At 43.4% G+C, this 24,815-nt stretch overlaps 1 protein-coding gene across 5 annotated transcripts in view; it reads left to right on the top strand.

The window, feature by feature from the left end:
- The window catches only part of PRMT8 (protein arginine methyltransferase 8), a 98,589-nt gene that overhangs the window by 23,961 nt on the left and 49,813 nt on the right, over positions 1-24,815 (top strand). The gene's annotated exons all lie outside the window — the stretch shown is intronic.

Raw genomic sequence — 24,815 nt, 5'->3', positions numbered from 1 at the left:
ACAGAGAGAAAACTTAAGAATTGCCTGTGGTTAGCTAGGGAGAAGGAATTTCAGGAAACTCCCCATGAGGAAGGGACTAATAATGCTCATGGAAGAGGAAAACCCATGGTATCTAATAAGAAATCTTGAGACCCTCTGACTAGCAAATTCAAAAGGCTTGCCCTAAGAAAGGAGCCTGGTAGACACGGAGGACCTGCCGTTCTTTTGGGATTTGCCTTTATCCCAATGGCAGAATACATGTGTTGTGATTGATTTCTTCATGAGGGTGCTTGACTTGGGTGGGGGGAAGGCGATTGAAGCAGACTTGCCAGAGGGAGTGACACCTGAGGAAAGAAGCCTGAGAGGGAACCCAAGGAGCAGGCAGGGGTTTAGACCATGGTTGGCAGTGGAGGACTTTCAGTAAGTCTTGCTAAAGAATTGGACTTTGTCTGGAAGGACTCTGGTAGCTACAGTTAATGCTTTGGCCTCAGGGATAAAGTGTCTGCAAATAGCTGGCCCACGTTCCTAGGCTCTGAAGTACCCAGCCTCATTCTGAGATAAAGCAAGGCAGAGTGGGGGCTTTATGTAGGGGGGCATCTCAGACCAGCACCCAGCGGGCCAGAGTCAAGCTTGGTGGTTGAAGAAATGCCTTGCTTCACTGTGGGTCCTAGGGGCTCTCTGGTGTGCACTTGCCTGGTAGGAGGTTGAGAGTGGGTCTCCAGGAGGGGCCCCCAGCTGCTCTGTCGCTGTGCTTCTCAGCCCTTTTCTCTGTATAGACCCCCTCCCCCCATGCGCACATACCTTGGCAATTTGTTACGGGATTCATCCATCCATTCCTTCTCTTGCTCATTCATTCATGCACTTGACAAATATTTATTGAATACCTGCCAGGAGCAAAGCACAGTTCTATAAACTGGGATTATCGTGGTGAGAAGCCTGGCACTGCCAGCAGGTACAGAGGAGGAGGCAGACAATAGACACCGTGTGAGGCATTGGTAGGAACCAAAGAGAGTGCTGAAGAGATAAAGCAAGTAAGGGGCTAGATGGAGGTGCTGGGGGTGGGGTGTTTGCAGAGAGGGTGGTCTGGAGGGGGCACTCTGAGAAGGTGACATTTGTGTGAAGACCTGAGTGAGAGGGAAGAGTGAACTATTCAAATGTTAGAGGAAACAACTGGTGTGTAGTCCCCAGGCGGGAACCCCTAATTTGGTGGTGTATAAGGAGCAGAATGAAGGCCAAGGTGACGGAGGCTGAATAGCAGGAGGAGGGTCGGAAAGGGTGCAGTCATCAGGGGATGCAGATTATTGGGGGTTAAAGTTTAGAGCCCCGGAACACGGAAGGGATGGCAACTGGGACTTCCTATGTCTCTTTTTAGCACATGGCTTTCCTTTGCTTCTATGTATTACCTTTTCAAGGCTTCATGACCCATACAAATTCCAGGGAAAATGACCTTTTGGACTTGTCTTTTTTCTCTCTCTTTCCTATCATTACTAAAGTGTACTTCCCCCTCCTTTTAGGAGTGAGGGGACCTGATAAGTGAGTTCTCACTAAAGTGTTAATTTGACAAGTATATTCTTAAGAGTCTTTGATTTGGGAGTTTTGGAAGTGATAGGACAGATAGAAAGGGAAATACTGCATCTAGATTTTGTAGGCTTTAGGTCCAAGGATTGCTTATTTTAGAAATAATAGGATTTGTCTATTATCTTTCTAAATTTTCTCTCTGTGATGCCATCAGATATTTTTTTCCTTTTAAAAATTTTTATAAAATACACATACTGTAAAATTTACCTTATTAACTATTCTCAAGTGTACATACAATTCATTGGTATGGAGCACATTTGTGTTGCCGTGCAACCATCAACACCATCCATCTCCAGAACTCTTTCTTTTCATCTTGCAATACCAAAACTCTGTACCCATTAAACAATTACTCCTCATTCCTTAGTCTTCTCAGTTCCTAGCTGACAAATGTAATTTTTGACTACTCTATCTCATATAGGTATAATTGTACAGTCTGTCTTTTTGTAACTGGCTTGTTTCATTTAGCGTAATTTTTTTGAGGTTATTCCACATTGTAGCACATGCCAGAATTTCCTTCTTTGTTAAGGCTGAATAATGTCTCATTTTATGTATAATTGATATTTTGTTTGTCCATCATCCATCAGTGGAGGCCAGGTTTTTGTTCATGTTTTAACTATTGTGAAAAATATTGTAGTGAATATGGTAGTACAAATATCCCTGTGAGAACATGCTTCCAATTATTTTGAGTATATACCCTGGGTGTTATGGTAATTCTGTTTTTAATTGTTAAGGAACCACCATGCTGTTTTCCACAACAGCTATACCATTTTATGTTCCCACAAACAGTGCACAAGGGTTTCAATTTCTTCACATTCTTGTCAAAATTTGTTCTTTTTCATTCTTTTAAATAATATATATTAGCTCTCCTCTGAGTGCAAGGTAGTGTCTCATTGTAGTTTTGATTTGCATTATTCTAATGGTTGGGTCTATCAGTTTTTGCTTCATCTATTTGTTTCTTTTATTAGGTAAATAAACATTTAGAATTATGAGCCCTTTATCACTAAGGGCTCTTAAGTGAGCCCTTTATCATTATGAAATGATACTATTTGTACTAATGATATTATTTGACCTGAAATATATATTGTTTGATGTTAATACAGCCATTTCAGCTTTCCTTTCATTAGTTAGAATTAACATGATATCTTTTTTATCATTTTACATTTAAACATTTTTATATGGAGAGTAAATTTCAAATAGAGTGGTATATGTATGTTTTTTAAATCTAATATATTAACCTGTATCTTTTAATTGAGGTGTTTAGACTGTTTACATTTAATGTAATTATTGATGCAGTGGGGTACAAACCTACCATCTTGGTATTTATTTCTATATTACTTATCTATTCTTTGTTACCTTTATCTTATTTTTCTGCATTTTGGGGGTTCTTATAAAGTAGCCACTTTAGGTCTTAAGATATATGTATTGAACTTATAGTCTACCTTCAAGTGATATTATAGCATTTCACATACATTAGTCCCCCCCCCTTAACTGCAGGAGAACCATTTCAAGACCTCCAGTAGATGCCTGAAACCAAGAATAGTACTGAATTTTATGTATACTATATATTTTTTGGCATAACAACCAAGACAGCTACTAAATGACTAACGGGCAGGTAGCATATATAGCATGGATACACTGGACAAAGGGATGATTCACTTCTTGGGTAGAGGGAAAGTGGGACAGCACAAGTTTTCATCTTACTGCTAAGAACATCTTACTATTCAGTGTGCAATTTAAAACTTACCAATTGTTTATTTCTGGAGTTTTCCATTTAGTATTTTCAAACCATAGTTAACCTTAGGTAAATAAAACCATGGAAAGCAAAACCATGGGTATACTTACAACATGGGTATACTTTCTCTCCTTCGGGCCTTTCTACTATTGCTGTTATACATTTTGATTCCTACATATGTTATAATTCCCACAAGATGTTTTTAAAATTTAAATAGTTAATGATCTTCTAAAGAGATTTAAATAATAAGAAAAAGGTCTTTTGTATTTACCACATAGTTACCATTTCCAGAACACTTCATTCTTGGTGTAGAAACACATTTCCATCTGGTATCATTTTCCTTCTGTAGTGATGAATGATGCAATCTTTCAGTTTTTGTATGTCTTCAAAAGTCTTAACTTTGTCTTTATTTTGAAAGATATTTTCACTGGGTATAGAATTTAAGTTGGTAATTTTTCATTTTTCCTTTGGAAAAGATGTTGTCACCTTGTCTTCTGACTTGTGTTGTTTTTTTGTATGAATTTGACTGTTATTGTTATCTTAGTTCCTTTGTGTGTAAAATGTCCTCTGCATCCCTGCTTCCTGCCATTTTTAATATTTTCTATTTATCAGTAGTTTATTTTTTATTTATTTATTTTTTACTAAATCATAGCTGTGTACATTAATGCAGTCATGGGGTACAATGTGCTGGTTTTATATACAATTTGAAATAGTTTTATCAAACTGGTTAACATAGCCTTCATGGCATTTTCTTAGTTATTGTGTTAAGACATTTACATTCTGGTGGCGCCTGTGGCTCAGTGAGTAGGGCGCCGGCCCCATATGCCAAGGGTGGTGGGTTTAAATCCAGCCCCGGCCAAAACTGCAACAACAAAAAAATAGCCGGGCGTTGTGGCGGGCGCCTGTAGTCCCAGCTGCTCGGGAGGCTGAGGCAAGAGAATCACATAAGCCCAAGAGCTGGAGGTTGCTGTGAGCCGTGTGATGCCACGGCACTCTACTGAGGGCAGTAAAGTGAGACTCTGTCTCTACAAAAAAAAAAAAAAAAGACATTTACATTCTACATTTAGTAAGTTTCACATGTACCCTTGTAAGATGCACCATAGGTGTAGTCCCACCAATCATCCTCCCTCCACCCATCCTCCCGCCTCCCCTACCCTCTCTTTCCTCTTTCCCCATATTCTTGGGCTATAATTGGGTTACAGCTGAAAGCTATAAATTAGTTTCATAGTAGGGCTGAACACATTGGATACTTTTTCTTCCATTCTTGAGATACTTTGCTAAGAAGAATATGTTCCAGCTCCATTCATGTAAACACGAAAGAGGTAAAGTCTCCATCTTTCTTTAAGGCTGCATAGTATTCCAGGGTGTACATATACCACAATTTGTTCATCCTTTAGTGGGTCTATTTATCAGTAGTTTAAAACAATTTAACCATCACGTAACGTTGGTGCAGTTCTTTTTTTTGTTTTTAACTCATATTTCTTGTTCTCAGGGTTTGTTGGGGTTTTTGACTCTGTGGGTTTATGATTTTCATCAATTTGGAAGATTTCAACCTTCATTTTAATATTTCTTAAGATTTTTTTTCTGTCTCTTCCTCTTTTGCATACTACGATTACGTGCATACTTGGGCTACTTGAAGCTGTCCCACAGCTCACTGATACTCTGCTTAACTTTTTGGTCAGTATTTTTTCTTTCTGGCTTTTATTTTGGCTAGTCTTTATTGTCTTGCATCAAGTTCACTAGTCTTTCCTTTTGTAATGTCTAATCTTCTGAGAACCTTATTCAGAGTATTTTTAAAAATCTCATACAGTTTTTATCTCTAGAAGTTCGATTTGAGTTTTTTTTTGCAGTTTTTGGCTGGGGCCAGGTTTGAACCCTCCACCTCTGGTATACGGGGCCGGCACCCTACTCCTTGAGCCACAGGCACCACCCAATTTGGGTCATTTTTATATTTTTTGTGTCTCTACTTAATAGGCTCAGTGCTTCCTCTAGCTTCCTGAAAACATGAAAGGAAGTTATAATAACTATTTTAATGTCCTTGTCTACTAACATTATCAGCTGTGCTACTTCTGGTTTAAGTTTTAAATGACTAGTTTTTCTCCCCCTTAGAGGTAGTATTTTCCTGCTTCTTTCAAGCTTAGTTATTTTGGACTGGATGCCAGCCATTGTGAATTTTACCTTTTTGGTTGCTAGGTATTTGTTGTTGTTGTCATTGCTGTTTAGCAGGCCCGGACTGGGTTCAAACCCACCAGCCCCAGGGCATGCGGCTAGTGCCCTAGCCACTGAGCTATGGGTGCTGAGCCACTCGCTAGGTTTTTTTTTTTTTATTTTTACTGTTTGTTGTTTGATGACCTCATCTTTGTTTTATTTTTATTTTTATTTTTTTCCTTTTATTAAATCCTATACACATAGATCATGAATATGTTTATACTTTTGTGGGGTATAATGTGTTGTTGTTTTTTTAATACAAATTGGAATGGTTACATCAAACTAATTAATGTAGCTTTCACCTCATTAACTTAATTATTGTGTTAAGACATTTATGTTCTGGGCGGCGCCTGTGGCTCAACGGGTGGGGCGCTGGTCCCATATGCCGGAGGTGGCGGGTTCAAGCCCAGCCCCGGCCAAAAATAAAAAAAAAAAAAAAAAAAAAAAGACATTTATGTTCTATACTTGGTGGATTTGACTTATACCCTTACAATATGCTCCATGGGTGTGGTTCCACTGTTCCTCTCCCTCTATCGAATCGCTCCCCTTCCTCTTCTTCCCCTCTATTTCTCTCCTTCATCCTAGCCTATTGTTGTGATCTTTCATAAGAAAATGTGAGAAATTATAAATTGGTTTCATAAAAGTATTGAGTACATAGGATACTTTTTCTTTCATTCTTGAGATACTTTACTAAGAATATTTTCCAGCTCCATCTATGTAAACATAAAAAAAGTAAAGTCCCCATCTTTTTTTAATGCTGCATAGTCTTCCATGGTATACATATACCACAATTTATTAATCCATTCATGGGTCAGTTGAGATGCAATGAGCAATCTGGTGCAAATACCTTTATTGCAAAGTGATCTTTGGGTCTTTTGGATATACACCTAGTAGAGGAATTGCACAAACAGCAGGTCTACTTTTAGATCCCTGAATTCTCTAAATTTTTTTCCAAAAGGAACATATTAGCTTGCATTCCCACCAGCAGTGCAGAATTATTTCCTTTTCTCCACATCCATGCCAACATCTGTAGTTTGGGGATTTTGTTATGTGGGCTACTCTTACTGGAGTTAGATGATGTCTCAAGGTAGTTTTGATTTGCATTTCTCTGATGATTAAAGATGAAGCAATTTTTCATGTGCCTGTAGACCATGCGCCTGTCTTCTTCAGAGAAGCTTCTGTTCAAGTCTCTTGCCCACAATGAAACGGGATCACTTGTTCTTTTCTTTTTGATAAGTTTAAGTTCTCTGTGGATTCTGGTTATCAAACCTTTGTCAGATAACCTGCAAATATCCTCTCCCATTCTGAGGGCTGCCTACTTGCTTTACTTACTGTGTTCTTGGCAATGCAGAAGCTTTTTAGTTTGATCAGGTCCCAGTAATGTATTTTTGGTATAGCTTCAATTGCCCAGGGGGTCCTTCTCATAAAGTGTTCTCCCAATTTCTTCAAGGCTAATTTCTTCAAGTGTTTTCCCTTGCACTCTCTCCAAGAATCTTTATAGTTTTATGTCTTAAATTTAAGTCTTTTATCCAGTGAGAGTCAATTTCTGTTAGAGGTGAAAGGTGTGGGTCCACTTTTAGTCTTCTACAAGTCACAAGCCAGTTCAACCAGCACCATTTGTTAAATAGGGAATCTTCCCCCAATTTATATTTTTGATAGGCTTATCAAAGATCAAATGATGATAAGTGTCTGGGTTCATCTCTTGGTTCTCAATTCTGTTCCATACATCTACCTCTCTATTTTTGTGCCAGTACCATGCTGTTTTGATCACTATAGATTTATAGTATAGTCTGAGGTCTGGTAGTGTGATTCCTCCTGATTTGTTTTTATTTCTGAGTAATGTCTTGGCTACTCGAGGTTTTTTCTGTTTCCATATAAAATGAAGTACTAATTTTTCCAGATCTTAAAGGTATGACAGAAGTGCTTTAATAGGGATTGCATTAAATCTGTAGATTGCTTTGGGTAGCATGGACATTTTAACAATGTTGATTCTTCCTAGCCTTGAGCATGGTATGTTTTTCCATTTGTTAACATCTTCAGCTATTTATTCTCTCAGTCTTTCATAGTTCTCTTTATAGATATCTTTCACATCCTTTGTTAGGTACACTCCTAGATTAGATTTTTTTATGTATTTTGTATTTCTAAGCTTTGTTTTGGGGTGGACTTAAATTACTTGGATAATTTAATCCTTTTAGGTGTTACTTTTAAGCTCTGTTTGGTGGTATCTTTGGTCTAGGGTTAATTGTCCACTATTGAGGGAAAAAAACAATAACAAAACATCTCTTCTGAGTATTCACTAATTATGAAGTTTCCCACGCTGGCCTAAGGGGGTCAAGAACTCTTCCTGGTTCTGTGAGTGCCACAGATTAGTCCCTCTTTCTTTTCAGTAACTTTTTTTTTCTTTTGCAGTTTTGGCCAGGGCTGGCTTCGAACCCGCCACCTCCGGCATATGGGACTGGCACTCTACTCCGTTGAGCCACAGGTGCTGCCTTCAGTAATTTTTTTTTTTCTGGATTTAGGTAGCTTTTTTCCATACTCGTGGTTTGATTAATGTCAGCTGAAAACTTGAGGGAACTCTCTAAAGACCTCCAAAGTCCCCTCTCTGTATACTATGGTATGCAGTATTCTAATCTCCAAGACTGTGACTTGCAAACTTTTGCTGCCTTGCTGGCCTCAGGCTCCCACTTCCATCTCTTCCACTGAGAGGTATTACTGGGTCTGCTTGGGTTTACTAGGTGGAAGCCTGCTTGGATCCTCTCCATAGGCACAAGCTGGGACAATCACAGGTTTCATCTTATTCATTTTCCATCTCTTGGGGATCTTGGTTTTTTATTGCCTGATGTGCAATGTCTCAAAACTGTATTTTGCCTGGCTTTTTAATGATTTTTGGGATTGCCTGAGGGTGCTTAAAAAAATCCAGATTCCTGGAATGTCTATTGGCTAATGTGAGGCCATCTTTGGTAAAGACCTGGAAATTACCCTGTGGCTAATGTTATTCCCTTTCTAGCTGAAATGCTGGTAATTTCTGTGTTCGCACTGGAATCTCTGATGAGTCAGTGACTTCTGCTGAGAGTCTGAGTGGAAATATATTTATTTGGAGTAAATGGGTTTACTAGAACTAGGTGGAAAGTATCTGGAGGAGTCTGTGGACACCAGGCGAGAATCTAGATTAAGCTGGTGTGGCTGTGGTCTTTGCAGAAACTTGTGATTTTCTTTCTGTCTTATAACATGACTTTCAGCTTGTTTTCTCCAACTATCATCTTAATAGCCAGATGAAGGGCCCCAGGCTTTCTGAGGGGTCAGCTCCCAGCTACTCACCCGTCACGCTGTGTGGGCTGAATCAGTCAGCTTCTTGGAGCCATGGCAGTATTACCTACAGAGAGGCCTGGTACTGCCTGGGTGTAAAGAGATTGTTGGGAAAATGTCTAACAAGTACCATTGAATCTGCACTTGAAGCTACTTGTCGTCTACATGGATGGAATTATGGGTGCTTAGTAATTGTATTCTATATTTGCAAGGTACTTTCTTCTCCTAGGATTATCCTTATCTCCTGGGAGATAAGGCACTTCTTGGTAAAGACTTTCAGAGTGCCATCGAACCCTCCAGGAGTATGGAGTATTATTAGGATTCTGATGCTTATTCTTCTCAATTTCGTCTTTCTTCTTGCCACCTCTCTACCCTCTGAAGGGGAGTGAAAAATCTCTGATAGTGTGGCGAAAAGAAGCCTTCTTCACTCTACTTTCATGATATACATAGGGTGCCCCCAAATGTATACACATTTAAAGAAAAAAAAGCTACTAAAATTACAATACTTAATGTATAGCGATAACGTTTTGTTATCTTATATATTGTTTCTTGTGTCCCTTGTAATTGCAGAAGTCAAATGTGACTTGAATATTACAATTTTTTTCTTGTCTCAGGTTTATTTGTACAAATAGCACAGGAGGACCCCAGCCCCATGTGGACGGCAGCCCAGAGGTCACACCAGTTCTTTTGCCTTCATGTGAGCAGACACATGCCTTCACTCTGGAGCCTTCGAGAGGGTCTGGCACCTTTGGGAGCCTGAGCTGGAACTAAAGCTGGAGCTGCAGATGAAGCTGCAGATTGAGTTTTGGTTTGATTCATGGCATTGGCCTTTGGCTGGCAGAGCCTGAGACCCTTGGCAATGCGTGCACGAGCACGCTTCCCAAGTGGGGGTTGGGAGAGAACATAGGCACGTCGACCGAGCTTGTGGCTGGCACCCTTTGGGGCCTTGGTCTTACCCTCCTTGGGCTTTCTGAGGGCCTTGATAGCTTCAGCACATGTCCTCATGGCCTTGGCATTGTCAGCCCGCATCTTCTTCAGGCCCTTCTTGTTGTCCTTCTTGGTAAAGTGCACATTCCTCAGGAACTTGAGAGTCACCCCCTTAAGAGATTCTTGTCTTTGTGATCGGGGTTTCTTGATGCTGTTTCTGTGCCACTTTGGGAACTGGTTGTGTGCGGTGTGGCTCTTAGACTTGGCCAGGTCTGCACTATGACCCATGGCTGCTGAAGCACTTGGGGCTGGACAATCTTACAATTTTAAAACAGTTTTTTTCCCTTCTTAAAATGTGTATACATTTTGGGGGCACCCTCTGTATTTATGAAGGGCTGTGTTGATCCAGGCGAAGTGTAAGGGTACTGTAATCCACACATCTTTATTGAGTACTAAGCTTTTTTTTTTTTTTTTTTGAGTACTAAGCTTTATACCAAGCATAAAGGTATACAGGGAAACAAAGATATATGTGATCTGATTATTGGTCTGAAGGAATTTACTTCTTGTTGTAGAAGTAGCACCTACAACTGCGAGACATAACACAATTTGCTGATAAAACAGTCATAACCAGTAGCATCAGAGCAGCAGGTGCCGTGAGTGGTCAAAATAGAAGAAGAGACCTGGGTGTCAGTGGCTGGAAAAAAATGACAGATTTCCAGTGATGGCCGGCTTTCTGGAGATGTCAATCCTGTCACACTCAGAAATCTGGGAGGAAGAGGGACAGAGCCAAAGCCTAGAATGTAGACAATGTGTAATGTGTGGAGGCAAGATCAAGCCGTCACCAGAAGTCTAAGATCAGCCAAAGCCACCGTGTCCAGGGCCAGCAAAAGACCCAGGGAGCATTTGATGAACGAAGGTGAGCTAGCCAGGGATCCCTGGAGCCTGTGCATAAGATGACAACTGTCCTGCAAGGCCACCTGCCCTAGAACAGAAGATTATAGTACCCTTACACTTCGCCTGGATCAACACAGCCCTGGCACAGGGTCAGACAGCGAGTGCTGGACTCCTTATACTCCTGAACCACACCTGAGAGGGTCCTCTGAATGTTTACACATGCGCCGTCTTGCAGTCATCACCATAGCCCCACAGAGGAAGCAGCACACAAAATTATTGCCATCAGTAGAAGAGGAAACTGAGGGTGGGGAAGGTTTAGCATTTTGCATAGTGGCAGGTGAGTGCAGAGGAAAGAAGCGAGCACGCGGCCAGCAAGTGCTCTGTCTGTGTAGCCGCCAAGGGGGTGCAGAAGAGGCTCCTCCGCTGATGACCCCGGCCTGGAGCAAAGATAGTCATGAACTTAGCTCAGATCCCACAGCAATGGTTTGACCCAAATCTGAGACTAAAACCGTAGTCTAACTCCAGACGCAGAGAAGGTGTGAGAGGACTCTGGCTGTGTCTTTCTGCTGGTAAAGCAGAGCAGAGAGGGAAGCCAAGAGCTCATTCATTTCCTTCAAGATGAAAGAGAGAAAGAGCCTCCCTTGCCTCTGGGAGGGAAGCGGGAGGAAGAGGAGGGTAACGCACAGGGACTCTGCTTTTAAGCCCATTAAGGAGGAAGAGCTAGGCGCCAAGCATCCAATTAACCTGACATCTCTTGTAGCCAAAATATCTGAGGATATAAGAAGAGAATTTAATATGTGGAGGCTTGGGAGACAAGTGACTAATAGTAGAAAACAGCCTTAGTTTATTTAAATAATAGGCCAGGCCCAACAAATCCAATGGATTCCTTTCTAGCAGTTGCTGATCCAGGAGGCAGAGGGAGTGGTGTGTGGGTGCACTGCCATTTTGATTTGAAGCAGGCATCGCTGTTGCACCATAAAGAAACAGCCAGGGCTGCAGGAAGGTCCAGCACATGGTACACTGCTGCCCAGGGCTGGGGGCCTTTAGTGGAGCCACACAGGGCCCTAGTACTGACTATGAGTCAGGGCTTGCTCAAGATCGCAGAACGTACACCCAATCCCAGCTCTTTCACAGAGTGGAGGTGCTCTCTGTGACCTTTGGCTGTCTCTCTTTGGGTGTCCCTGCCCGGTTCTGGGAATCGCAATAGTACCCAGACAACAGCTCAGGGGGTGAGAGGAGACTGGAGAGGGCAGTAGTTGTCCTTAGCACTGTCATAACCAGGGTCCTAGGCATGACCCGGGGAGCTTGTTGGACATGCAGATTTTGGGTCTTACCCTACAGGTCCTGGTTCTGTTGGTCTGAGGTGGGCCTAAGATCCACTAGCAATGGTTGACACAGATTATAAAACAGAAATCCTGTTCTAAATCAGAATCCAGATTGTTTTCCTCAGAATATTAATTCCTAGAGATGTTTATAGAATTCCCAGGAAAAAGGGTGCCACAGCCATAAATTTGCTAGCACTAGACACTCTAATTCTCTTTTGGAGATTCCTGATTTATTTTTGCATATTAAAGGCTTTAAAGTATTACAATTAAGAAGTCTCTTTAGCTTATCTGCCTAAACTTAATTGACAATGGAACTTTTTTCTAGGAGTGCCAATTCTGTGGAAGACAATGTGAAAAACATTCAACTTTAGACCAGTGGTTTTCAAAATTCATGATGGATCAGAATCTCTCACTGGCCCCCACCCCAGAGTTTCTGGGAAGCCCTAGGAATCTGTATTTCTTATAACCCACAGGTAATGCTGATGCTGGTGGTTTGGGAAACACATGTTGAGAACACTGCCCTAGACCCCTCTTAAGCCCCTGGCTCAGCTGAAGGTCTTGGCAGGCCTCCCTGGCAGCAGCCCCCATGCAGTACATTGAGGAGAGGGGTGGTGAGGGACTGACTGTAGTTGGTGGCAGAACCTAAGGGAGGGAGCTTCTAGGGGGCACAGCCTCTAAGGGAACAAAGCTGTGAGAAGGGGCTCTGCCACGATCCCACAGTGATAGAGAGACTACATATGGGGACACAGTGGGAGGGGAAGGCCTAGTGGGGCACAGCAGACACTCTGTGACAGGTGTCAGAGGCTGGCCTTGTGGCCCACATTTAGTGCAGATGGCCACATTAGAAAGGGCAGATGTAGACAGCATCTGTGCTAAGAAGCCAGCTTTTGTGACGGGCATGAGGTTAACTATTGATGAACGAAGGCGAGCTAGCCAGGGATCCCTGGAGCCTGTGCATAAGATGACAACTGTCCTGCAAGGCCAACAGCATCCACCTCCTTCCCTGTGCCCCCAGACTCTGTGTTTTTGGCACCCAGGCTAAGAGGCAGTGAGCAAGGGCCACCTGCCCTAGAACAGGACTTCCCTCTGAGGAGGCGGCTTCAACATTCAGCCCAGATGATAAGATGCGCGGGTGTAGGACAGTAGGTGGAGAGTAGACCGAGGGCCATCTTCAGCCAAAGGCAGACATGACAACTGTGCAGTTGGAGTGAAATCATAGGCGACAGGTGAGGTCTAAATGCCCAGCAGAGCCTTGTGTGCCCTGTGGCCACCTGACATTCCACATTAGAATGTTTTCTCTCTATGTAAAATTCGGGTTCCTATCTAAAAGCAGATAGATGGTGCTAGAAGAGCTAACTCTCTGTGTGATCACCAACTACGTGGATCATGGTTTAGCTCCTAGATGGAATGGAGAAAGGCGTGGTGAGTGTCTAGCAGTGACCCTGGGTGGAGGGGCGAGTGTGAAGTTGGGCAAGGCGGGACATGGGTGAAGGTGGGGTGTGAGTGGCCGGGGTGGAGTGACCTGATGAGGCCTGGGCAGGAAGCCACCCTGCCCCTGTCCCTCCTGCTGCTGTCCAGTCCTCTTTTCTCCCACCCTGGGCCCTCCAGGCCAGGCAGGCAGCTGCTGAGGACAGACGACTCAGGTTAGAAAAAGCTCTCTTGACATTTGGAGAACAGAGCAGGATTTGGCTCCTCTAGTGGAGCCTCTTGTTCTTGGGAAAATGGTTTTAAAGCTTGGGCTGGAGCCAGCAGGAGCCATTTATAGCCCAAAGGGCCTGGGCTGTTTCAGCTGCCTGGTGCAGAGCTCTGGCGCCTCCCTGCCCTGTGTGGCCTACTGTCCCTCCCTGTGTCCAGCACCTTCCCTCTCCTGCCCTAAAGCCTCTTCCTCCTCTCATCACCTCCCTGCTCCTATTTTCTTGGAGGTTCCCATTCTAGATCCACGTCTGGCTTGCTGGTAGGACCCTAGACAAGTTCCTTTCTTCTGTTGGCCTCAATTTCTCCATCCATGGTCTGGAACCGAGTGGGGAGGTGCCTGCCTGTGCCGACCTCCACTGAGGCACTTTCCTCCATCCAGTCACTACCTGTCGGCCCTCTTTCTGTCCCCAGGACTGGCCCCACCATGCCACCGACTTTGAGCACAGGGCCTGGCTCCTGGTTGTAGCTCAGAGAGGCTTATTTGGATGGAGCTGAGCTGCTTGTAGCATCAGTATTTAGATCATGGGCTTCGCCATCAGATGTTGATAGCGATTGACATCCTGGCTGTGTCACTTGCTAGCTGACTGACCACCTTGAGCTTTGGTTTCCTCTTCGACTTATTATGAGGATTTTATGAAAGGGTATTTGTAAAGTGCTTAGCACTATGCCTGGAGGGCAGTAGGCTCGCAGTCAATGGTAGATCTCGTCACCATCATCATCGTCTGTCACCTACTTTGTTTTCAGCTAGATGTGGGGTTAAACCAGATGTGCTCTCCCTGAAGCCCGACTCCTGTCTGTGGAAATCCTCCCCTGCCTCCCAGGACCAGCTCATGTGCCCCTTCCTCAGGAAGCCATGCTTCCTCCTAACCCCCAGCCCTGGTGCTGCTACTTCAGCCCTTGCCTTCAGAAATTGTGGGGGGACCTAGGCCTGCTCAGCTCAGCAGCGAGCACAGACTAGGAAGACCACAAATTATTGGAGGGAAGAAGCGTGCTGAAGACACCCTTGGAAAGGCCAGCCAGCAGGCAGGAGGCAGTGTGGGCAGCGTCCTGATCAGCAGCTGGCAGTAAGAGCAGAAGACAAATCATAGACCCTGACCCGTGGAAGGAGACTCTCAGCAGATCAGGGAAGCAGACAGCATCAGGAGATGTCCAGCAGGTGGCAGCGCCCTGAGTTTGGGCCCATGAGCAGAGGTGGCAGAGAGCAGGGCAGCTGTTCCCAGTGCTGGATCCCAAGGCACCCCCACAGGAAAGGCTGGAGGCCTCAGTGCATAAGCAGGTACCAGAGCTGGACTCCAGGGCATAGCAGGCAGGCCTAAAGCCTAGAGCTCCAGGGTGATGCAGGCACAGTTCATGGAGGGGTAGGGCCTGGGGAGGGACTGACATGTCCAGGAGAAAGCAATTTGGGTACAAGGAGCCAACTACAGGGAGCTGCTATAGCTGCAGCTGATGGGGAGACCAAGATGCTAAAGTTGGGGGTCAGTCTGAGTCCTAGTCCTTTTGCTGACTTCTCAGCCTATAGACACAAGATTGGCGTTGGAAGGCTGCCATCCTCTGGCTGAGCCACTGGCTATCCACTGTGGCCTAGGGAGGAGTTTGGCCTTCTGCCTTTACAGAGAAGACCACCATCCTCCCCCGAGACCCATCCCCTGATGCTCTCAGGTCTCTTCAGGGCCACAGATGGGAGGCAGATGGACCAAAGGCCAAGTGTTCAGATCTCCTCTCAGCTGTGGCTGAACTATCTATTATAGCTCTCAAGAGACACATCTGAGTTCCTGTAGGAGTTTCTATTTGCCTATGGAGTTTCTCTCATAGGACCAGCCTGATGACTTGCTATCATTGATGCTGAGTAAGTAGTTGTGGAATTAAAAAGCATGTAGCTGGATATGCAGGGACCGTGGGCCACTGCCACTTTCCACTCATTCCCGGCCTCCTGGGAGAGGGTGCACCTGTTGGCAAATGGGCAGAGTGTAAGCCCCATCTGCAGGAGGTGGAGCTGGGCTGGCAGCCTTCAGGGACTGGGCTATAGTAGCCTCTTTGTTGATCCTGTGACCTATGGCTATTGAAGTGAAAGGCCCCCAAATCCATTCACCCCTTTGCCTCACAGTAGACACTTCATACATTGGCTGTTGGGGAAAGACTTGTAGGGAGCCCCATGGAAAAGCAGACCTTGGAATCAGAGAATAAGAAAGCTCAGGGGTGCTGGAGGAGACCCTTGTGACTTTGACCATGCACAATGCCCAGACCAGCTAGGACTTTTTCATCTCCTTAATATATTTAAATAGAGTCAATATTGAGGTCGGCTTGAAGCACAAAGCTTTCTTCAGCCCTAGAGGCCACTCTGCACAACTTCCCAAGCCCAGTGTCCTGGATAGCTGAGGCTCAGAGGGCTCTGGCCAGGCTGCATGGAGGTTGGCTCGGTTCTGGAGCCTGTGCTCAGACACCAGAGTGTAATACTTGGTTCACACATCCTCTGAGGATGAGCAGTGGCAGACCTGGGGTGAAGGAGTGAGGACAAATCCTCCCTTCTTTGTTGTTTGTTTCCCTGTCCCCAAATCTCTCTCCCTGGTTCTCTGGTGCCTCCAAGATCCTCAGGGGAGGATGTCTCTGGCTCTTCTTCCAGGCCCAGCTTCACTCCCCTCTCCCTCCTTCCCTTGGGGTCTCCCCAGCTGAAGCCCTTTGGCAGTCCCACCCCCTCAGATGATTCCCAAATCGGAGTACCAGCTTTGACTTCTCTCCAGAGGTGTGGGATTATCCTTCATCACCTTTTTTCAATATTACTACTTTCTGTTACTCGCAAAACTGGTACATGTTAAAGGCATGAATTTTAGAAAATATAAACAAACGCAAGAAAGAAAAAAATTAATTCTTCACAACCCATCACCCTGCAACAATCACTGACAATTCCTTCCCTGAGACTTTCTTGCCTCTTGACACACAGGCATGAATATGTTTTAGTTTCTAAAATGTGGTTCCACTTTCCTTTCTTCTCCCATTTGTCCTCCTCAACAACAATTTATCACCATCTTGTCTTTCTGTTACTAAATGTCATTACTCTCCATGACATTTTACATGGCTGCATAGCATTCTATCAGGTGGATAAGCCATAGCATCTTTATTCACTTTGGTTTTGTGGACCATGTAAGTTAACACCTATTGTTTGGTCATTTTAAACAGTGTTGTCCTAAAATTCTTATAGCTACATACTTACAATTATCCATGATTCCCTTCTTCTGGTAAATTACAAAAAAACTTTGATTGCTGGGCTAAAGGACTTGTGCTCTTTAACATTTTTGATGTGTTTTGCCAAGCTGCTTTTCAAAAAGTCTTGACCTTTTAACCTTCCCATTAAAAATGCAGGTAGTTTGGGGAAGAGAGGGGCTTATCTGATGTTTAATAATTATAAGGTTTTTAAATTTGCATTTACCAGATTTCTAGTGAGGTTAAACATTTTCACTGTGTATTAGTTTTCTATTTGCATTCGTTCTCATGGAAATAGATTATAAATGAGATCTTTTGTCCAGCATTACGTGGGGGATGTTCTCTTTCTTATAGGTTTATAAGAGCTCTGTCCATAACTGTTGTCTACCATATATGTTAGAACACACTTCTTGGTTTTTCACTTGCCTCTCACATTTGTTTATGGTATTTATTGACAGGAAGTGCGTTAATGTCTGCTTGCTAGATATCTTGTCATATATGACTCAATGGCATTTCAGACTCCGCAGATCCAAATTGAAATTCATTATTTCCCCCCACCCCAACCTGTGCTTCCTGCTGACTGGCTTATTTTTGTTAATGTCATCACCATTTCCCTAGTCACCCAAGCTTGAGATGTTGCAGTCATCTTAGATTCCAGCTCCTCTCCCTTCCCCTACAATTTGTCAACTGCCAACGCCTGTATCTTCTATTTCTGCAATTTCTCTGGCAGACAGCCCCTCTGACACCCCGGGAGTCCAGGCTTTCATTATTTCTTGATTGGACTTTGAAAACAGACTCTGAATTGCCTTGCTTCCCCTATCCTAGTGCCCGCACTCTTTTCTCCTCCCTGACCCCACCTGGACCACAATTCATCTTCCAAAAGCAGAGCTCAAACACAGAAATCCCTGCCTACAGCCTGGAGACAGCTCCCCATTTTCTTTTGTATTTAATGATAATCTCTTAGCACGGCCACAATCTCCTTTCAGCTCAATCTCCCACTATCTCAGCCAAACTGCTCCCAAACAAACTTACTGCTTTCCCGCTTCTTCACTCTGTTGCTCGAGACATCCCTTCCTGGTAGGATTCCATCCCACCATCTGCACCTACCAAAAGCCAATCAACCCACCCACCCTCACCCCCCAACCTTACCCCACTGCCAGCTGTTGGGGCTTCCTGACTCTTTGTATTGAATTCTCTCTCCTTTGAATCCCCAGAACAATTGGCTTGAACTTCTCTTGTGGGACAAGCATCGTTCTAACCTCTAGTGGAGCTGTGGAGGGTCTTAGGGTCTAGAAAGCAGTGTCCTTGTAGGGCACAGTTCCTATATGTCTCTGTTTCTTCCACAGGCTCTGCACAGTCCCTTGCTGTCATAGACATTGAGTAGGTGCTTTTGGAATTAAATGCAACACCCCACATAACCAAATGTGCAGAGATCATGGACCACCACTGCTTCCCGCCCATTCCCAGCCTGCTGGGAGAGGGTGCACCCGTCAGCCTTTGGGCAGAGTGTCAGCCCCATCTGTAGGATGGAGCTGGGCTGGCAGCCTTCAGGATGGGAGACTGGGCTACCATCACCTCTTTGTTCCTGAGACCTGTAGCTGTTGAAGTGAAAGGCCCCCAACTCCATTCTCCCCTTTGCCTCATATAGTGCATGGCTAATGGCAGCCGCTTCATAAAGTGGCTGTTGGAGAAAGTCTCAAGGAGCCTGTGGAAAAGGGGACCTTGGGGGAGAAGACAGGTCAGGGGTGCTGGAGACCCTTCTGACCTTGACTATGCATGATGCCTGGACCAACTAGGACTTTTTCCTTTCCTTAATGTATTTAAATAGAGTCAATATTGGGGTCAGCTTCATGCAGAGAGCCTTCCTTGGTTTTAGAGGTGATTCTGCAGCCTGAATGGGAATGTGCAATTGACACAATCTATTTTTAGCCTCCCAGAAACCGTGACCAACATCCAAGCTGAGGGTGGGCACACCTGCTGCATTCTAATGAGACATACATCCCTGCCTGCCTCTGCCAGCCTGCCCGGGATCTTGCCGACCTGAAATCTGATGTTGCTAAACTGGGAAGTCTGCTTATTTCCCAGGGGTGGTAGCCTAGATACACTGGGAAATGGGACCATCAAACTCCCCCCACCACCCCCAGCTCACTTCTCTCCAGTCCTGGACACAGGATGGTCTTGGGTCTGTGCCCACAGCATGATGGAGGCAATGGGATCACATGGATTTCTTGATCTTGCTTCATCCTAGGATTTCCCTGTTTCCCTTCCTAGAAAGGAGATAGTAAGTCTGAGCTGACCCAGTTCACAGATAAGGAAACTGAGACATAGAATAAAACCATAATTTATTAGCAATCATAAAGTACTTACTATGTGCCAGCGTTCTAAAGTCTTTCTGTATATTAGTTCACCCAAATTTCTTGACAATTATTTCAGGTAAGTTTTACTTTGGTCTGTGTTTTACAGAGGAGGAAACTGCCAAGTGACTTCCCAAGGTCACACAGCCAACTAGTAGCAGAGTCGTAAGTTCTAAGTCAAGCAATGTGGCCTCAGGGTGTGCTCTCTCAATCACTCTGCTCTCTGCCTCTCAGTGTCTATTTTTAATTTTCCTAGAGTCAGGATAGGATCCAGGAGCCCCGACTTCCAGCCCCAGAGGACCAATGACTAGATAATACTCCTTTAATTTTTAAAATTCTGCCCTGCTTTGAGACCTTTCCCCTGCCTTGCACACTTGGGTCTCCTGCACACTAGGGAGACTCTTCTCCCTGGCATAACTATGCTTCTGCAGTGGTGTTCAAACTTCTGGGCTCCAGGAGCTCTCTGGGCCTCCATCCCCTTCTCTCCATAACCTGTGGAGGAGCAGGGGGCAGGGAGGGGCAGCAGCCGTGGGTCTAGAGCTGGGCTGGGTATCAGGATTGGCACAGAGGCAGGAGGTCAGCCTTCAGTGTGAGTATCCACAGTGCTGAAGTTCAGGGTAAAACTGTGAGTCAGAGACCAGGCAGGTGAGACAACAGATGGGAGACCCCAGCACCTGTGACCCCCGCAGTTTGGAGGCCCAGTCCTATGTTAGCTGGATGCTACCTGTTGAGTGAAGAGAAGCCCACAGGCTTGATCTTCCTAAGAATGCAGGTGGGACTTATTTTAGCATAATAAACACTATGTGCCTCGCCCTTTTCTAAACACTTTAAAAATATTAACATGTCTAACCCTCAGGACAACTCTAGGAGATAGGGACTGTTTTATTCCCATTTTTATTTTATGTTATTAATTAATTAATTAATTTAGAGAGGGTCTCTCTCTGTCCCCCAGACTGGAGTGTTGTGGCATCATCATAACTCTCTCTCTCTTTTTTAAAAATTTATTTATTTATTTATTGTTAAATCATAGCTGTATACATTTGTGCAATCAAGGGGTACAATGTGCTGGTTTCATATACAATCTGAAATATGTTTTTCCATTTGTTAACATCTTCAGCTATTTCTTTTCTTAAAGTTTCATAGTTCTCTGTATAGAGATCTTTCATGTCCTTTGTTAGATAAACTCCCAAATATTTCATCTTCTTTGGCACTACTGTGAAAGGAATAGAGTCCTTGACTGTTTTTTCGGCTTGGCTATTGTTGGTATATATAAAGGCTACAGATGTATGGGTGTTGATTTTGTAGCCTGAGCCATTGCTGTATTCCTTGATCACTTCTAAAAGTTTTGTAGTAGAATCCCTAGTGTTTTCCAGATACACAATCATGTCATCTACCAAGAGTGAAAGTTTGATCTCTTCTGACTCTATGTGGATACCCTTGATTGCTTTTTCTTCCCTAACTGCAATGGCTAAAACTTCCATTACAACGTTAAAGAGCAATGGAGACAATGGGCAACCTTGCCTGGGTCCTGATCTGAGTGGAAATGATTTCAATTTAACATTCAATACGATATTGGCTGTGGGTTTGCTGTAGATGGTCTCTATTTAAGAAATAAATGTTTCTTAAGAAATGTCCCTTCTGGAACACTTTTACACTGCTGGTGGGACTGCAAACTAGTACAACCTTTTTGGAAGGAAGTATGGAGAAACCTCAAAGCACTCAAGCTAGACCTCCCATTTGATCTTGCAATCCCATTACTGGGCATCTACACAGAAGGAAAAAAATCCTTTTATCATAAGGACACTTGTACTAGACTGTTTATTGCAGCTCAATTTACAATCGCCAAAATGTGGAAACAGCCTAAATGCCCACCAACCCAGGAATGGATTAACAAGCTGTAGTATATGTATACCATGGAATACTACTCAGCCATTAAAAAAAATGGAGACTTTACATCCTTCGTATTAACCTGGATGGACGTGGAAGACATTATTCTTAGTAAAGCATCACAAGAATGGAGAAGCATGAATCCTATGTACTCAATTTTGCTATGAGGACAATTAATGACAATTAAGGTTATGGGGGGGGGAAGCAGAAAGAGGGACGGAGGGAGGGGGGTGGGGCCTTGGTGTGTGTCACACTTTATGGGGGCAAGACATGATTGCAAGAGGGACTTTACCTAACAATTGCAATCAGTGTAACCTGGCTTATTGTACCCTCAATGAATCCCCAACAATAAAAAAAAGAAAAAAAAAGAAATGTCCCTTCTTAAGTGTTCTGATCATGAAGGGATGTTGGATATCATCAAACGCTTTTTCTGCATCAATTGAGAGAATCATATGGTCTTTATTTTTTAGTTTGTTTATGTGCTGAATTACATTTATAGATTTACGTATGTTGAACCAGCCTTGAGAGCCTGGAATAAATCCCACTTGGTCATGGTGTATAATTTTTTTGATGTGTTGTTGGATTCTGTTCTTTAGGATCTTATTGAGTACTTTTGAATCAATATTCATTAGTGATATTGGTCTATAATTTTCTTTTCTTGTTGGGTCTTTCCTGGGTTTAGGGATCAAGGTGATGTTTGCTTCACAGAATGTGTTGGGTAGTATTCCTTCTTTTTCCATATTTTGGAAGAGGTTTAGTAATATAGGTACTAGTTGTTCTTTAAAGGTTTGGTAGGATTCTGACATAAAGCCATCTGGTCCTGGGCTTTTCTTTTTAAGGAGATTTTGTATAGTTGATGCTATTTCAGAACTTGATATAGGCCTGTTCAACATTTCCACTTCGTTCTGGCTAAGTCTTGGTAGGTGGCGTACTTCCAAGTATTGGTTGATTTCCTTCAGATTTTTATATTTCTGAGAGTAAAGTTTCTTGTAATATTCGTTAAGGATTTTTTTTAATTTTTGAGGGGTCTGTTGTTATTTCATCTTTACCATTTCTGATTAATGAAATTAGAGATTTTACTCTTTATTTCCTGGTTAGGTTGGTCAAAGATTTATCTATTTTATTGACCTTTTCAAAAAACCAACTTTTGGATTTATTGATCTGTTGTATAATTCTTTTGTTTTCAATTTCATTTAATTCTGCTCTGATTTTGGTTATTTCTTTTCTTCTGCTGGGTTTGGCGTTGGAATGTTCTTCCTTCTCCAGTTGCTTGAGATGTCCCATTAAGTTATTAACTTCCTCTCTTTCTGTTTTCTTGAGGAAGGCTTGCAGTGCTATAAATTTCCCTCTTAGGACTGCCTTTGCAGCATCCCAGAGGTTCTGATAATTTGTGTCTTCATTGTTGTTTTGTTCCAAAAATTTGGTGATTTCCTTCTTAATCTCATCTATAACCCATCTATCCTTCAGCATAAGGTCATTTAGCTTTCATGTTCTTGTATGGGTATGCAGATTCCTGTTGTTATTGAGTTCAACTTTTATTCCATTATGGTCTGAGAAGATGCAAGGAATAATGTCTATTTTTTAAAAATTTGCTGAGGTTAGATTTGTGGCCCAGGATGTGGTTGATTTTGGAGTGTGTTCCGTGGACTGATGAGAAGAATGTGTATTCAGTTTTGTTGGGATGAAATGTTCTGTAGATGTCTGTTAAGTCCAGATGTTGAATGGTTAAATTTAAATCTAAGATTTCTTTGCTTAGCTTCTTTTTGGAAGATCTATCCAGCACTGCTAAAGGGGTGTTAAAATCTCCAACTACTATGGAACTGGAGGAAATCAAGTTGCTCATGTCTGTTAGAGTTTCTCTTATAAATTGAGGTGCGTTCTGGTTGGGTGCATGAATATTAATAATTGAAATCTCATCATATTGAGTATTACCTTTAACAAATATGAAGTGTCCATCCTTATCCTTCCTTATTTTGGTTGGTTTAAAGCCTATTGCATCTGCGAATAGGATTCCAACGCCTGCTTTTTTCTGCTTTCCATTTGCCTGGAGTATAGATCACCATCCCTTTATCTTGAGTCTATATTTTGTCTTTTAATGTAAGATGAGATTCTTGTATGCAGCAGATATCTGGCTTGAGTTTTTGTATCCAGTCAGCCAATCTGTGCCTCTTTAGAGGACAATTTAAGCCATTCACATTAATTGAGAATATTGATAAGCCTTTCAAGAGTCCGGTGGACATTTTTAATCCTTTTGCGACTGTGGAAGTTGGAATTTGATCAGAATTTTCTGGGTGGGTTTACTTTTGTGGTGGAGGATTATGCTGGTCTTTATGGAGGATAGGTCTGGAGAACTGGTTTAGTTGTGGCAAATTTCTTCAAAATGTGAATGTCATTGAAGTACTTAATTTCTCCGTCATAAATGAAACTCAGTTTAGCTGGGTACAGGATCCTGGGTTGGAAGTCATTATGTTTTAGGAGATTAAAAGTTGATGACCATCCTCTTCTAGCTTGAAAGGTTTCAGCAGAGAGATCTGCAGTTATTCTAATATTCTTCCCCTTGTAGGTCATGGTTTTCTTTCATCTGGCTGCTTTCAGAATTTTCTCCTTCATATTAACTTTAGTGAAATTGATTATGATGTGTCTGGGGGATGTCTTATTTGGGTTGAGTCATGCTGGATTTCTGAAACTGTCAGCTATCTGAAATTCAGAATCTCTTGGCATGTCTGGAAAGTTCTCTTTCATAATCTCATGGAGAAGAAACTCTGTGCCTTGTGAAGCCACTTCATTGCTTCGGGGGATCTCTATAAGACAAATATTGGTTTTCTTAGAATTATCCCAGAGCTCTCTGAGACAGTGATTTGTTTTTGCCCTCCATTTCTCCTCCTCTTTGAGAGTTTGGGAGTGTTCAAAACTTTGTCTTCAAGGTCAGAAATCCTTTCTTCTGCTTGCTCCATTCTGTTACTGAGGGATTCGACTATGTTTCTCAGATCTTTGAGGGCTGCAACTTCTTGTGTCAATGTGTCAAAATCTTTGGTCATTTGGTGTTTGAATTCGTTGAATTCTTGAGACATCTTTTGGGTTACTGCTTGGAATTCTAATTTGATCTTATTTGTTATCCAGATTCTGAATTTGATTTCTGACATGTCAGCTATTTGTTTGTGCATGGGATCTTGTGCTGTGTCTGCCCCATTTTTCCTTGGGGGGAATTGATCTACTCTGATTATTCATATTGCCAGTTTTTCCTTTGATATCGTCTCATGATTGTTTTTCACCATTGCCTCTGGCCGTCCTCAGAGTTGGGGTGGTGTTTCTCCAAGATTAGACCCCAGGGGGATCACTCTATTGTTGCTGGATCTTTGTAGGGAGTGATCCTATGTAGCTCTACTGGGGCTGCCCCAGCCAGGGAGTTCTGGTTGTGAGAGCAGCTCTGGAGTGTGACACCCCCGATCCAGCAACAGGGCAGGGGGTGGTGCACACGCTTCTGGGAGTGCCTGGTGCCCAGTGACTTTGGCACAGCCAATGCCTGGTGCCCAGTGACTTTGGCACAGAGAGCCCAAGGCTCTAGCAGTCTGTGGCCAGGAGAAGGGTTCTGCGCAGAGGCAGGGAGAGCTCCAGAGGGCACGTGGCTATCAGAGTCCCTGGCCAGATGAGCAGGCAGTGTAGAGGCAGGGAGGGTATAGGAGGGAGGATGTGGGGTTGTGGGGCTCTCGGAGTTCCTGGTCAGGGTGTGGG

The sequence above is a fragment of the Nycticebus coucang genome, chromosome 12 (genome assembly GCF_027406575.1).
Source record: "Nycticebus coucang isolate mNycCou1 chromosome 12, mNycCou1.pri, whole genome shotgun sequence".
NCBI lineage: Eukaryota > Metazoa > Chordata > Mammalia > Primates > Lorisidae > Nycticebus > Nycticebus coucang.
Note: the sequence above shows the minus strand (reverse complement) of the source record. Positions and strands in the feature narration are given on the sequence as shown.